This window comes from Pleuronectes platessa, chromosome 7 (genome assembly GCF_947347685.1).
Source record: "Pleuronectes platessa chromosome 7, fPlePla1.1, whole genome shotgun sequence".
NCBI classification, from domain to species: Eukaryota; Metazoa; Chordata; class Actinopteri; order Pleuronectiformes; family Pleuronectidae; genus Pleuronectes; species Pleuronectes platessa.
In genome coordinates, this window is record NC_070632.1 from 25,755,217 (window position 1) to 25,772,429 (window position 17,213).

Here is a 17,213-nt window from a genome sequence, read left to right on the forward strand (position 1 = left end):
AATTGTGTTCTCAACAAATATCACAAACACATCACAACAATTTTCCAGATAGATGTGTTGTCTTTCTGCTCATTTTTTAATGTGGTTATTCACTTTAAATGCAGCAGCCATAATGTAACAGATCAGTATTATAAAATATCCTTAAAATATATATATAAATTACCGACTGAACAATTGTCGAATATGGATGAGATTCCGATGGATACTAGGCTGGCTTGTCAAATGTGAAATGAAGAGCCCGTTTTATGCACTGATTTAACAGCCTTGATAGAAAATAAATAATTTAATCTAAAAAACGTTGGAATTTAAAATGACACTCAGTGGACTCATAGCTCCGCCCAGAACCAACAGGACCATTAAATTCAATCAAACTGCAAAAAAAACAAAAACAATGCCCTCTCCGGCTATGTTAAAGATAATGGAAAAACATTCCTGGATCTGCCACCTGATCCGGATCTGCAAAAATAGTTTGTATTGTTTTCTGACCCATACTACATGCTCCCACCAATTTTTCATGTAAAAACTATTTGAAAAAAAGCATCCTGCATTGACTGAGTTTGTCTGACATGAAAAATGGAGGACACTAGATAGTTCCACTAGTATGTTGTCATTGTGACAATGGCAGTAGATGTATGTACTCAATGCTAAGGAGAGGGCAAATGGGATCTCTCCTTTAGAATCACCTCCCAGTTTCAGTCTCCGGAGTCCTTGTGCTTTATGGTTTGCAGTTCCAGGTCTGCAGCTGGGGCCACATCATGGATCATGGTCGTGGATTGTAAATTGGATATCATGAAGGCCGATCATGGATTGTGTTGGCTGATCATGTTGGCAGCTGATAGTGGATCACAATGGTGGATCCTGACAGCGGCACTGGATCATCACGATTGACTCTGGATCATGGACAATTCAATTCAACAAGACTGCTTGATATACAATATGTCTACTCACATACATCATATATACTGAGAATAATCTATCAATTCATTGACCTTCAATTATGCTACAAACTGTTCTAATCAGTGCTAATCAATGCTGTATATAGCCTTATCTTTCTGATGTTCTTCGTTACACTTCTACACATCTATTGTACTTCTGTCCGTCCTGGGAGAGGGATCCCTCACATGTGGCTCTCTCTGAGGTTTCTACGTTCTTTTTACCCTGTTTTAAGTTTTTTATTATAGTTTTCCTTACTCTTGTTGAGGGTCAAGGGCAGAGGGTGTCACACCTTGTTAAGCCCGATGAGACAAACTGTGATTTCTGAATAGGCTATTCAAATAAAATGGATGATTGATTGACTGATCTTACTGGATCAATAATGTCAACAAATGCTTATTGCTTGTCTTTGTCACTCGTAGGCAGCAGCGATATAAAGTTAGGACATGTACATCTTTTTGCGTAGCTGGCTTTTTCTGTTGCAGTTCTAACCTACACAGCTAATAAATGGAGTAAAGTGTCCTACTTGGTCAATAGTGCTGCTGATAAAGCTTCATTGACTGTTTAAAGTTCTCTGCTTTCAGCGAGCTGAGGTATTCTCATTCCTGAGGTACTTCCACACCTGACACACATATGGAGGGTGTGGCGAGCTGAGGAGCCAGGAGCCAATAGGCATGTTGGATCGCTGACACACGCACAGTGCCTCCCTGGTAGTTTTCCACAGAAATCTAACCCTGGGATGTGAATGATGCTTTCACACAAAATGGCCACCGCTGGACAACTTTCAAAACAGCACAAAGCTTTCTTTTAACACGGCAAGGGGGGGAATCTCTGGTTTTAAAGATGCTACTTTGTGATGGGGTCTACCCCTCAAGACAGAGCATGTGGCCCAGTCCACTATCACAAATACAGCGCTGCATTGTCTTTAGCTGTCTGCACATACTTAGTCTTTGTACCTCACTTGTAGGATGCTTGTGGTGACACATAACCAGTTAATACATGTGCAGCAATTTGTATTGGTGGCTTTGATCTAAAGACAAATTTAACAGAGCTTTCAATACATGCATTAGGATATTCTTATAGACCGTTAACCTCTTTGTTAAAAATTGTTTGTGAAAACTGTTTTGCTGGGTAGCTTTTAAACTACAAGTTTTTTTATTTAATTTAAACTTGGCCCCAGATTCATACCATACGCCTCATGAAACACAAGACATTAAAGTTATGTCTTTTCAGGACACCACTGTAATGTGAGAGGGCTGTGCAGGTCTCACTACTTATACTATCTGGTGTTCTATGTGTCTTTCAGTTTGTTGCTGTGGGGAAAACACAACATGAAGATGAATGAATGGCTTTGACACTTTTTTATGAAACCTTAGTGCCAAGATTTATTCAATACCTCTCTGTGCTCTTGTCTTGATCCTAATATCAACACTTACTTCCTAAGGAGGTGGAAGGAAACCTCTGGCATCTGGGGCATAAATGACCTGTGAGACAATTCATGAATACAAAAAAAAAGCAACTCAGTAATATATAAAATTGCTCTATTTTTTTAGTTCTTTTTGCAGTTAAATGGTAGACTAAAATGTCCTCCCTTTGGCTGTATATATGTTAGGTCCAGGTTAGGCTCACATGTCCTCAATGAAAAACTCACGTTGTGGTTTTTCAAGAGATATGGACAACCTATTTTTGTAGAAGTGAATACGCAAACATTTATTGACGGATTACCATGAAACCTGGTGGATGCATGTTGTATGGGTCAGGTAAAAAAAAACATAATATTTCGGTGTTGATCCGGATTGGGGGGCAGATCTAGGAAGTTGCTAGAATAGATATTTCCTTGATATCTTATGGATCTTGATGAGAAAATCAGATGTTTAGAGTACTGATATTTATGAGTGTGTACAATTTGGTGCAGATCCAAATAAAAATCCAAATATAGAATTTGAATGTGGTTTCATAAAGGGAATGTTGGGCCTTGGCAGAGGTTGGTACTCTACTGAAGGCCATTCCAGTTCCAAATAAATGTTGGTGAATGGCATCAAACATTAGCTGGCATTTACATGACATTACATTACATTACTTGGAATTTAATGTTCTGTAAGGACGTACTGTGCAGTAGGTTATACTTTGGATACAATCAAATGTATTATATCTTCTAGGTGAGCATTTGAAGCCTCGTGTCATTGCCTGGGGTAACGATGATGATAAGGATGTGTATCTGGTTTCCATTCAATCTAAATGATATGTTGTGTGGGGGAATCTCCCTGTGGCGGTGGAGTGGAAGGAGTGGTTGCTATGCTGCGAACAGGCGGTTGCCATGTTGGGAAGCAACCGCTGGGCCAGTCAAACAAACATCCCTTCACTGAGCCACAGCCCCCCCCCCCCCCCCCCCCCCCCGCCCCACCAGCCCATGGAGTTCCCTGCTAAAATGGTCCTGACTTGCAGTAAGCCTGTAATTATGCCTGATTTCTCACTCGCTCACGTTCAGTTCTCCTCTCACTCTCTCTCTCCAGCCACTCCACCCAGACCCAGACACTGTGCACTCTGTTACCGCCGCTCTCTCTTTTCCTGCTCCCTCCTCTCTCACACGATTTGGCCACTTTGACAAAACAGCTTCTGGACGATATTTTTAGGGGGTTGCCCCCTCCCATTTTCTTTCCACCTTGTTCCACAAACAAGCACTCCACTCCACTTCTGGAGGAGGAAAGCTCAATTCGCTCACTCATTACAGGCTCCTCTGGCATCCATAGTTGTGCCCGATGACAAAATGCAGCTGTTTGTCCTGTCTTGTTAGTCAATAGGATGTGAAGATGAGGAGCTGAACAGAGCAGTGCGCAGCCCTGTTCAGAGAGATCCTTCTAACATTCAGATTTAAGTTTTATCTTGCTTGTAGGATCCATGCAATGAACTCTGGATATCCTCCTGAAATATGTAAGGGCTGTATTTGAAGTTTCTCCTGCCTTGCCCCTGTTAAAAACTCTGTATAATGTCAGAGTGACCTCATGTGAGAACAAAGCAGGATTGCCAAGAGGATTCCCTGTGAATGAGATTTAAAATTTACAGGATGAAAAAGAGGATTCATACGTATAGAGAAGGCTGACTAACATGTCAACTTGGAAAGAAAAAGAGAGCCTTTGGTGATAAGGGCCGATGGCCGAGTTGATGTGCTGTAAACAGAATCAAATGATCCCCACAGAGGAATTCATAAGTTACCACCAGCCTCATGCATTCAGAGCCAATCCTCACCTGGAGGCTCCAGAGAACATGTCTGACCGGTGAATCTCCTGCTGTGTTGGTCATCAATCACCTCTTTTGCAGCATGCATCCACATGATCAGTCATGAATAAGATAGACTTTCTCAATTGAACACCATTTGATGTATTATGTAAATTAAATGAAAATACAGAAGTTAAAGTACTATATACTATCATTCTTAGCATTGTACTTGTGTTAATGTACTTCATCAAACATGCAGCAGTGTTAAATATCAGCTTCAGCTGTTTAGCTCGAGTAATGTTTTTATTTCCTAAACTACACAGATCCTCACTTTGACACTTACCTCTTTCCACCTGTGTTCATATAGGTTTTGGATGGCACAGACCTCCATGTCATGTGAAGTTTACAAAGTTGCTTCTAGGTTAAGAATGCTGTTTTAAATAAACATACAGCTCATTTTTTTTATGTATTAATCTATTTAACAACAGTCATGTTAACATGGGTTCATGTACCGGTTATATCCAGTGTTCCATTTCGCTGTCTTTGTGTTTGAGGGCAAGGCTCTTTGTCCCTTTGGGTCTCATTGTTACATGTATGTAGCCGAAGAACATTCCTGGAAAAAGAGGAGTGTAAGCGAGAGCTGCTGATATCAGACCACACATTTCCTCCATTAGGGAATGCGACCTGTGGAGCTGGTGGGAGGATGCACTCAGTTCAAAGACCGCACCCGGTGAGTCCACAAAGAAGGAAAATAAGGAGGAGAGCTAGAAGAAGCCTTTGCTGTAGAGGAGCAGTCTTGGGTGTGTAACGTAGCTGAAGACTGAGACAAATATTTTATTCCACTTTGATTACATCTATGGAGGTCCATTCTAGCCATAAACATACAGTTTTAAAGTATGACAAACATAACAACACTTAGAGTAATTCAAAATTATGAAATAATTTGACACAATTCTGACTTATATAATAATTATATTTAAAAGATAATATTTTGACTTGGTATTTAAAGATTGTTCCATTATTTAGGATTTATACAGCTTGGATTTGCCCCAGCTCATCCATGTTACTCAAAAGATTAGCTTTATAGATAATGGATGTTTAACTTTTCTTTATAAATTTTTTTTCTCGTGAAACACTTGTTTGTTATTTTATGTTATATTTTTCTTACATTTGTTTGTACATTAATGTCTTACAAACATGAACCGGTCAGATTCAACAAACACTTCTCACCGTCTAATGATCAGGTGTGGAGGAGCTCAAACATTTTACTTTAGTAAAAGTACAAATAAATGGACAAAAATTTACTCAAGTACAATCCCCTTTTTAACATTAGTAAACACAAGTAAGTGCTTTTATGATACATGAAAAATTGTCTTAAGTACAGTAACAAAGTAAATGTACTCAAAATTGGTAATTGTTGATAAATGCCACTGCACATTTGAGCAAACGTGCACGAGAATGGCAAATTCTCAGAATGCCGAAAGTTCTCCTAAATCACTTGTACACATCACTTGACAAAAAATCTTTTAAATGCTTCTCACATGGCTCCTATTGCTGTTTTTAAAGGATGAGAAAATCTGTTGAGACTTTCGTTCTCTTCAAATGACAGATGAATCCACATTGTTTTTGGAATTTGAAGTCATCACAAACTCATAAAATGTTGTGGTCTATTTTAAGGCCTGTGTAATAAGTTATCGACCTACTCAATAAAAAAAAGAATAAATCTCCAATCAAGAGCGGGTTGTCAGAGCCTGGAATATGCAGGTAGGAAAACAAGTGTTGAGTTGTAGTAGTAGTACTATAAAAGAAAATAAAAGTTACATCAGAACAAGTTTTGCAGTTTTCCTGACCCACAAAAGCCTCACTGTGAGTTGTGGCGCACCGCTTTGTTTTGTTGGCACGTTTCATAGGTTTTGAATGAAGGAATGACACAGTGGATGGAAAAAATCATTGCTTAAGGACATGAGTAATTTGTCAGGACTGTGCAGACAAGGTAGCAGAAAAGTGCTGACAAAATCTGAAGGAAGGCAGTGAGCGTAAAGTAAATTTGGGGTGTGGCAGAGAGACTTCACATTTACATCGAGGCCTTTCACAACCACTCTACAGGCTGATCATGCTGAACATGTATCTATAAAAATGTTTGTTTTTCATATATAATGTATTTTATTCTAGCAATTTTTGAGATGCTAAAACTAATGACATGTAAAGTTAACGATTTATTTCCAATGTCATTAATTTCTTGGTGTTTGCTTGGTCAACACAGGTTTGGACTAACTTCATGGTCCAGCATGGAAACTGTGGTCATACTCTACACACATGGCAGAAAACCACACATGCAGCTGCTGTGTGTCAAATCTTTATTAAATTAACAATAAGTACTAATTTCCGGTTGTCAAGGGGGAAAAGTGACTGAAGAAGCTTATAGCTGCTGTCAGATTCTTTGCCCTTTTTTGAGTTAAGGTTAGAGAATGGACAGTAAAGGCTTCTTATAGTGGAGCAAAGGTTCAGAGAGGTGTATGTGTTTGGGTGAGAGGTGAAGGCTTCTTAGACACTGAGTCCCTCAGAGGAGCATCGTCTGCCATACCTGAACACAAAGCAATCACAGCCAACACTGTTGTTGTTTGTGATTCCCTGATGGTAGAACAAGCTACCAAATACAATCAGAACAGGGGAGTCCCTCTTTGGACCTATCTGGTGAGGAGACTCATCTCTTTTGAGAGGCAAAGGAATGAAATGCAAATCTGAATAAGGCACAAAATAAAGGTCTTTCATACAAAAGTTTAAAAAAATTTGTCAAGGAAATTCCAAATCTCCTCTAACTCCTATTTTAGCCCTAGGTATTTTTCAAGTTTCTCGTGTTCCTTCTTCTTGATGGGATCACACAACAATATGTGTAGACTTTCTGTCCTGATGTCAATGGGGAGCTCGTTCCACCATTTGGGAGCCAGGATAGCAAACAGTTGCGCTTCAGTTGAGTGGGTAGGTGTGCCTCGCTGTGAGGGGGCAGCAAGCCGATTGGCCAATGCAGAGCGTCATTTATCACAGCTGCCTTCTTCTGCTGTTTGTCGAACACCAAGATGTCTGGTTGGTTCGTCATTACCATTTTATCCACAGGATCTTAGCTCTGCCATTCTCAACCACACTATCTTCCAATTTGACCTTGGGACTTCCATCCCTACTCTATGCCAGCCACTGTACTTGTCTGTATCTTGTACCCTGCTGGACTGTCTCAGGGGCATGCTATGACTATATAGTACATATATAGCCTTCACAAAAAAAAAATTAATAATTTATCTCTCAAATTAGTTTGTCCATCAATGATTTTTGTATTTATCTGAAGAAGGTTCCTTCCAGACGAATGTGGTGGTCTAATATAATTTTTATGGTCTGAAGGTTTGTGAGAGTGTTGGCCTGGGTTGGGGTCAAATTCCCTGGGATTTCGGTTCCCTCTCCATAGTTCATCGCTATGGACAAATGTCTCTGCCAAATCCTGTTGTCTTTGAGCTGCTGTGAAGAAACAAAGTTTTCTCTGATTCAAAAGGGACAACGTTTTGAAACTGCTCGTCACAGCAGCGAGCTCGAGTGCCCTTGACTGACAGCTTCCTTACAGACAGCTAGCCTGTGTGGTTTAGCAGTTTGACTGCTGCAGTGCAGCGCTGGCTCACTGTGCAACGTTGTTGACGGCTGGAAACTGTCAAACTGATTAGATGCAGCCATTTGTCCTGACACGAGTGGCACTGTACTACATTTGGCTGCTCTGAGAGTTTGTGCATGTTGAGAGTTTGTGTGTGTTGGGGCCAACTGTGTGAGAAGAATTTGTGTGAGAAACTATCCCTTTGCTTCTAATTCTCTCCACTTGTGTCATGTTGAACAGCCGGTGAGTCATTCATTATGCAAGAGGATGGTTTCATTCTAACAAGCAAGCTAAATCTCCTTTTATAGCAGCCATTCTTTGTGCCTGTGTCATTTGAAAATTAACTCCAGCTGACAAGTTGCACATGGACTCTGACATTCTTCCTTAAACTATGTATGAGAGACTGTTTATTTTGATTAACAGCTATTTTTAGACAAGATTTCTAGCTTGTCTCAATTTAAATTTCACTTGGAGCCCAAAAGGTCAAAGCACAGTTAGAAAGATCAAGGGCTCTTCCTGGGATCAGATGGAGCTGGGAGAAGAAACACAATCGCTCATTGTCTTGGCAGATGAGAACATTCTGGGTCACATCCAAAGACTTTTATAGGAGACCGTTGATCTTTCATGTAAACTGATGACATTTTAGACATTTCAGGTCAAAGGATAAGCACCTGTCTTGGTCTATATCCACAGACTACATGTAACATTGTTAAAGAGCATCTATTCTGAATTTAACATTAGTCCTCAGTAACATCACAAATCTTTTTGGTTCTCACACTGCAATTTCAAGCTCTTATGGAAAATAGTTGGGTCACCACCAAGTTATTTTTGTGCTTAATCGCTCCCAAAAGAAACAGATGATAATAACTCATGTCTCTCTCTCTCTCTCTCTCTCTCTCTCTCTCTCTCTCTCTCTCTCTCTCTCTCTCTCTCATTCTGAAGGTATCTCTGACTCCAGAGCTGCATGATCCAGATGGGACACAAATCATAATCACCATCATTACAACTAATATTAATTGCTATCATTATCATTACAGTTATTAGTAAGAATTATTTTCATTTTAACAACCTTCCTGTAAAGGTTTAAATAAGATGGTTACACAACTGTTCCTGTCCTGACACAGCACCTCCTCCAAATGTCCACCCTGAGTGGAAATCACTCCGTCTCTGTCTATATAAGCTGGCTGTGTCCAAAATCACCCATTAATCATTATATCGTTTCCTATATCGTTATACCTTTTGTAGTGCTGTCCAAATGTTTAGAGACAATGTATATCACCTATTTAGTGGACTCATTTTTCCCACAATGCATTGTGAAAAGTAGTGTGCAACTGATGGTTGCTTTACGAGCAATATATACCATAATGCATTGCTGTCGTGGCAGAGAGAAGAGAGGAGAGAGGGCAGTAGGAACAGACCAACATCAGAAAAATGTAAATACGATCATGGAAGAGCATCACACCACAACCTGCCGGAAAACATTTATTTCTGCATTTAAATATGGTCATTCAACATATCTCATCATAAGGGGCCTTGTTGCTATGTTTCCTGGTAGCTCTTTATGCCTTTCACACTGATTTAGAAGTGTGATGAAATTATGACCATATCTTTGTTTGTGGTCTCACACGACGTCTAACAGGAACCGGCCAGCCAATCAGAAACAAGCATTGATGAGATTGAATTAATATTTACTAAATGGATGGAAACAATTTTTGAAAATGAACTTGACTGTGTTACCTTCTCCAAGATCATTTGTTGAATAAAATAAAGGAGAATATCACTTCAGGTGATTTTGGCACATCTACACTGACACATAAGCGATTTAAAGTTGCCCACAATTGCACAACACCCTGACATTTTGATTTCTTTCTTGCAGCGCTCTTATAAGTCGCCTTGACTCTCACACTGTGGAACTGGCTCAGATCCAGCTGCAAATCAGTAAGTTTAAACAGTGAAGAGCACAAAGTTAATTTGCTCCAAATCATTTAGGTAGTTTAGTATGAAACACTCTGAGCCGCCGATGATCTCACTCCTCAGGAATCTCAACTCTCTGCTTTTATTTTATCACGCTCTCAAACAGAAGAACGCACACACACACACACACACACACAGGGATGTGCCAGGGATGTCAACATCGTGCAAGAGCGAGACAAGCCTTCCACAACATTCCACTCAGGAAGTGGTGTACGGCTGATAACAAGCAAATGGGAAGAGGGGGCAGTGTGTGCTTGAGTGTGCTTTTACTCCATGTGTGCGTACATCTGACATACAATCTTGGCCAACCAACACTTAAGCTATGGCTAATTAATAACAACCAGGAAGTGCGAGATTTGTTTTCTTTGTGTAGCTGAACATGAAATTAGAGGCGTTATCACAGCCCCTCAGGCCCCCGGTTTCTGTGTCTGAGGAGACGTGATGCAAGTTCTTAATCGATCCCTGAGGGAAAACTCAGGCCAGAGATCAGGCTGTGGGACAGCAGCTGTGGAGCTGTGACAGGTCTTCATGAAGGGCACTTTTGTTTTTCATATTGATTTGCATGTATTTGCATTAATGTGTTTGTTGTATTTTACTAATGCAAAGATTTATAGTTGAATTAATTTGGGTGGCTTAATCTACAGTAATGCATCATAATCTATAACATCTTCACATATCTGTGAGAACCCCTTATTTCTAAAAAGTCTACTTTTGGATGTTTTCAGCTTTGTGACAATGCATTTTAAAAGTGATGCAGGAGGCTTTTCAAAGGGTTGATTCAGAATTACCTAAACAGAAAGGAAGACGTCAACCTTCCAGTTTATTACAACCATCTTAGGATAAAAACAGTTACATATCTTAGGATTCAAGTTTTACACTGTCATCTCTAAAGTAACTAAATCTCTCAGACAAAGTGGTAAAAGCAAGTGCCCCCACCCCCTCCCCCCTTCCCCTCTGCTGAGGTCATAGGCGTCAGGTGGTCTCATTCACCCATGGGTGGCTGATGAACAGTAATGGCCCACGATGTGTTTCTTTGTGCAGCTTGTGCTTCATTACTTGTCAATCTTTCTCTGCAGTTGTTTTTTCCCTTGCTATATTTTAAGCCTCATTGCCCTGTCGTCTCTCCATTTTTATCTCAGCATCACCCTTTCACTTCATGTCTCACTCCTTCTATAGCAGAGTAACACTCACTCACTCTTTATTTCTTACCCTTTCTCATTTAATTTGTTTATAAAAGAAACTCTCTTACATGCCCCGTTAGCACTCATTCACTGACATAAGCACACTGAGGTGTAGCTGAAGTGTCTATATAAAGCCTCACTCACCCCCCCTCCCACTCTTCCCCTTCTTCCCACAATCCCGCTCTGCCTCTCAGCCCAGCCGGCCGACGCAGACTTTCCTGGCCATGGTTCAGGAAATTGCCGCTCCAAAGAAGGAGGAGGAGAAGGAGGAGGATGGAAAGTTAGAGACGGCTGCTTTGCCTTGGATACAATAATAAAACACACACACACAAACACATGCACCCACACACACACATTGCCTGCCTTTGTAATCAGGCAGGCAAACTATATGGATGTCTCTGTTATCAGAACAGAGACATGCTCAAATAACAAGTGAAGGGAATCAAACATCCTCAGTGTGCTGCCTAATTCTTGCTCCTCTTCCCTCACTTGGGAGAGCATGGTCGGCTGTTTATTCTATTTTTATTAATATTGAATGTATATCCAGTCCAAATCACTGGAACAACATGTAGAATTGCTATCACATTTAAATAACCCTTTTCACATCTCTGTCTGCCATGCCGGTCTTTCTCTGTCTGTTTATTACTACTCTAAAGTATTTGTGTCTCTTTCCCAAACCATTCTTTCTCCTGCCCTCCTCTGTGCTGAGAGAATAATTCTGCTTTCCTCTGTGGTCTTCCTCAGTTCTAGTGACTCAGTCTTGCCCTTGAATACCAGAGTTTGTGTGGGCACACGCTAACACCAGATCCTCTTGAACAAAGGGCAGTGTGAGGGGGAGAGATTTCTCAGTAAAAAGTGAAGTAGCTGATAGTTTTAGGTACGGTTTGTAAACTGTTTCTGAAACAAGAATTGTTCAAATCCATTTCATGTCAAGTTTTCTGGAAAAACTAAAGAAAATAAATCTGTATCTTTGGTTCTTAAAAGACTGTGATAAACATAATTTCATCCGGACCGAATGAAATGATGGGCTGGCATAGTTCCTGACCGACCTGCCTGCCTATGTGCAACTTGCCAATGCACTGAACATGACGGAACTGGGGAGACATACACCACTGAAGCAAACAATAGCAGAAGGTTGACATTCGAGTCACAGAAAAGTTGTACTACCTTTTCCAGCATTATAAACCACACAGCAACGCTACACCTCATACTTTTATGATTGTTGTCGCAGTTCTCTCAAATTTCAAAGTTCTTATAATCTCATTATGAGCTAGAATCTTCAATGTATCTTGTATCTGGGACAATGATTGTTTTCTTATCTTTTGTCTGTGATTTCATGCTACTCAAAGCTTTGGAAGGGCTCAAAATCAGCCCGCATCTCAGTCCTGGTTCTTAATTGAAAAAGGCATCATGAGATGGTTTCTTTATCTGGCTGAGGCAACCAGAATTCATTTGACTATTTTACTATGAGCTGTGAGGACCGTGGTGATAATGGTTAATGGGAGTGCCCCTTTAACCAGGCACGCCGCCACCGCTGGCTCATGCTTCTCCTCTCCTGCCTCTCTAATGCCAACAGATCTTCCTTGCTCCTCACGCCATGCAGGAAACCACAAGACAAGAAAACTTATACACATAGATGCAAAGTCTGTCAAGTCTACATGTGTATATATCTATGTGCACATTCTCTCAACCCACAAAACTGAAATATGTATGCTCACATGCAAATATAAAAAGTTAACGCTGATCACTTTAAAAACAAACGGACGGACTGAGTAGCTTGTGTGACCCCCCACACAGAGACGTACACACCCTGACAGGCTCACACAAACACACACACACTCACAAGCTCACATACACACATTCTGATACAATCACTACAGAACCACAATGCAGCGAGCCAGAATGCTCTGCAGATGACGCACATCCTGGTCTGCCACGACTGCCCCCTCCGTGTCTGTCAGCACTGGTGTCTCCCTTTTTCCCCTCCAGTTGTAACTTGTTGGCAGCAGGTTGCTATGACAACACTGGGTTGCCAAGACAACAGTGGTACAGAGGTTTCATAACTGAGGGAATGACTGCCCCCCCCCGCCTGCTGGTCCTGTGGGTTTGGAGGCAGGATGGGGTTTGGATACTGTAGTGGGCTCCGGGACAAGATGGCTGACTCACAGCAGACGAGTAGTTTCAGTCCGAAAACACATCAGAGGAAAAACAGGTTCCACAGAGTGAATGACGAGCCGCCCATTGTTTTATAGCTCACAGTCCTGAGTCAAGTGGTCAGTGCAGTATTTTTAACAGAATAAGAATATATGTATGTTGTAAAAAATTGTATAGATGATCGTAAACCAAAGTGAAACAAGCTGCACCACCCAAGTGTGAAGTGCGTTTCACTTTTTAAAATTTTAAATGAGTTCACTGCCTCAAAACTCTAAGCCTCTGGGGCCTACTTGTGGTACTTTAAAGCAGCGCCCCTGTAAATGGGCAAATTAAGTTACTGAGGGGTCTCAAAGGAAATCTGTGCTATTGATTTGAAACAGTAAAAGTTGCTTCATTGCAACAGAAGGACGGAATATGATAAAAAGAAAATCTGAGCGAAAAATCACCTAAATCTTTAAAGACATACATTTTTGTCTTGGGCAGTTTAAGGTTTAGATGTTGCTAAAGCTTAGGTATGAAAGAAGGTTGCCTGCCTGATCTTGATAGACTGTCCCCCTGATCACAAGCCATGAACAACCAGCAGAGCTCCATCCACCAATCTAAGGAAAGTCTTGACCATGGTCTGAACCAAGCTTCATGTCTTTATGACATTGTGATGTGGTTAGTTTTGGTTTCACATTGCAATTAAGGCGCACTTAGGACTTTTGTAATACATTCATCATCACCTTCATGGGCTGCGTCTACGTTTACTTGACAATGAAAATTTCGTATGGACTAAGTTGAAAAGTCCAAAGGTCTGGACCAAACAAGGTAGATTTGAAAGCAGCCCCAGTGAACCTCCAGGCACATAGGGGATAAATAAGTCCTGATGTAGTGGGTCAATTTAGGTTTAGAACTGTAACATAATTACAAATTTGTGTTTGGCAGGAGCATTTAGATATTAGTTTCCCATATATTTTCATAATCAATCCATCAGATCCCCTGAAAGACACTAGTGGAAAGAATTCACAGTGATTTGATGTAAGGTCCTAAAAGGGGTAAAAAAGCAGGAGGCGGGAGAGAAGAGCGACGTCGTCGGCCAAATACGAGGGAATTCCGTAGGATGTGAGGGGAGTTTGTCAAGAGCCTGACAGGGAAACCCTAGCATCCCACTAAATTCTTTCCAAAGCCTCTCACCACACACACACACACACACACACACACACACACACACTGAAATGCTTTCATGAAGCCTCATGCTCACCCTCTAACATACTCACACACACACTTACTGTACACCTAGACAACTGAAGTCATCTGGACCACATGTTCGACAGCAGATGTAAGCCATGAAAACTCAAAGAAAAAAAATTAACCCGATAGATGCGGGCGATTAGCAAATGGGAGCATCAGCATGTCTGAGGACACCACTATGGCTATGTGCTGCAGTGCGGTGGAATATATTTTGTGTTTGGACACATACTGGACATGTAGGGATTTCCTAAGCCTGTTAGTGGAACACTCCTCTGCTAATGGGGCTTAGGCTGATGTGTGTAAATCTCTCCTCAACCTCAGTCATGCAGGCTCACACCCTCATCCTCTGGCTCACATTGTCCCCTCTCTGAGTATTGTATCGCTCCTGGTAGCAGGAAGGATATGACGGAATGTGTTGGAGCTCTGCATGCGAAAGTGATACCTCGGGGAGCGCTCTCCTGTTTCCTGAAAAGGCCTCAGCTGGCTGCTTCCGTGTATTGTCGAGAGAGAGAGAGAGAGAGAGAGAGAGAGAGAGAGAGAGAGAGAGAGAGAGAGAGAGAGGATGGGGGTGTAGAGAAGAGGGGGCTTGCAAAGGACATCCCCCGATTGATTTTCCTCAACAGCTTAATCAAGAGGGGAAAATATGGGAAAATGGTTGGGGAAATTATCCCAGAGGGCGTGAACTACACTTTGTACTTTCTCCTTTGAGCTAAGTGCTGAAGCTGTTTTACTGCCTGCTAAGAAAAGATGTGGTGGAACAGGCTTTACTGAAACAGTCATCGCAGAACAATCTGTGTCCGTATGTCCATCAGTGCAAGTCTACAGGATTCCTCCAACAGGGATCACCATTTTAGATTGTTCATGTGATAAAAAATAATGATTGAAAGAAAATAGCCTGGGAGCAGGTGGTTGCCAGATTGAATTCTCAATGAAAATTGGTTTCAAGCTGCAGTATATACAGTGTATATATAGTGAATATGGCTTGTACTGCACTGAGCAGCTTGCAGCGGTCAATATTTATCTGTATTACCTGTACAGGGTGTAGCTGCTAATTTCCCTAACTAAACACGGATGTGGGCGTACACACATGTGGTCTGGGTCCGCTGTCTCTCTCTGCCTTGTTAGTGGGGTAGCTGGATCGAGGCCCAGATCAGTCTTGCTTTCTAATGAACTCCCTTACTGGGTTAATATTGTTATGTTTACGATCAAAGCGTGGCCCCCTGTCCCCAGATGACCTGCTCATTCACCAAATGTTCCCTGACAGATGATGATCAAACTTCTTGAGTTATTTTGAATGTTTCCACTGCTGGGTAACGTCTACTTGTCTCTTGTGTAAGTGTGGGTTTAGGAAAAAGCGTTCTCTGTTTTCAAAAGATGAAATGTGTCTTCTCTGTTCCAGACCAGGATGAAGGTCTTAAACGTATGATCTTAAATTATCTGATGTTGTACTGCAGGTCTGAGCAGTTAGAGACACATGTCTCACTGTGTTATAATGGAAACACTGTGCCAGTTCTTTTATTAGCTCCACCAAGGCTATTACGGAGAGCTGATATATAGAGCAACACATTCATACCTAGAAACAATTTAGAGTCAGCAATTAACTAATCTCTATAAACGGATTCTTTATGGGAATACGCAGAATCTGTAGACGATGGACAATACTTTGGGGCGGGAAGCTTCTGAGTTCTGTTTTTTGCTTGACCAATCACAGGCTTTGGTTGCTCACAGATGTGGAGAGCAAAAGAGGTGGAAGACATTGAATGAAATGCATCAGCTATCAGCTTTTCAATTGATCTGTATTCATATGCAGAAAGCTGTTTAAAGAGAAGAGCCAAAATGTTGCCTGTACCTAAACGCCAAAGTTAAACTGTTTGTATTTTGTGTGGAGACAGGTGGCTTGGAAGGCGTGGACCTTTCGGTTTGGCTATTGCGCAGAAAGGGGGTAAACTATGCGACAATATTGTAAATTGATCACTACCTGATTACTTTACTGTAATATTTTCTTTCTGTCTCCCATTTTCTTTCTTGCTGTGGTATTGCATCCAGACATGAATTACATTTCCTGATTTTGGGGGAACCGACTCATGACCATGCTTCAACTGTGCTAGATCCTGAGGACGGCCAACCCAAATCTCTGAAATGTTACAAATTTCTCCAACCGTCTAAAGTCGTGAGCATCAGATCGCTCCTCGCACCCCCCCGGTACACTGCAGAACAAACAACACTTGACAAGGCTGTGTTGCACTCACAAATTACGTGGGGACTGTGGGGAAGCTGCAGCACTCGAAGAAAATACAGAAAACTAAACTACAAAGAAAAAAGCTTAAGAGAAATTCCAAGACATAATAGAGGTAAAAAAAAAAGTCAACAATATCAAATGAACTATATCATTCACCTACCACACATGCGAGGAGGCAGCTTGGTTTAGTTGCCGTCAGGCAGTGTAAACCTTCCATGTCAGATGAGTAAATCTCCCTGACACAAAACTCATGTGGTGGAATGCAGGGAATGCACGAAAGTAAACAGCTGAAACAATAGAGTGGAGATAATATCATGGAAGACAAGACACAAATTCAGTCTGCTGGGGTCAACTGGAAAGGCTGGTGTGCTGTGCATGGCATGAATACACATACACTCAAACACACACCGACACATACAGAGCCTACACACATTCATGCACGCATTCAGGATACAAAAACTGGGGGACACAAACACCACATGAAGACACATGCGTGGCCTACACGACAGGAAGAGCTATGTCAACGTTAATTCCTTACACGGCTCCATGGTGCTGCACATTGTGAGCAGATACGATTTATTACAGCCTGATGGGCCAAGGGTATTCTCCAAGCCCCTCACAGAAACACTGAGGCTCCTGTTCATGTGTC

The 17,213-nt window shown here is 41.4% G+C and overlaps 1 long non-coding RNA gene across 1 annotated transcript; it reads right to left on the reverse strand.

The window, feature by feature from the left end:
• Window positions 1-321: 321 nt before the first annotated feature.
• LOC128444945 (uncharacterized) lies at window positions 322-16,801 on the reverse strand. Its single transcript, XR_008339214.1, has 3 exons — window positions 16,725-16,801; window positions 2,370-2,417; window positions 322-890 (listed from the first exon to the last, which is right to left on the reverse strand). It is a non-coding gene; the product is annotated as an uncharacterized LOC128444945 (long non-coding RNA).
• Window positions 16,802-17,213: the final 412 nt, after the last annotated feature.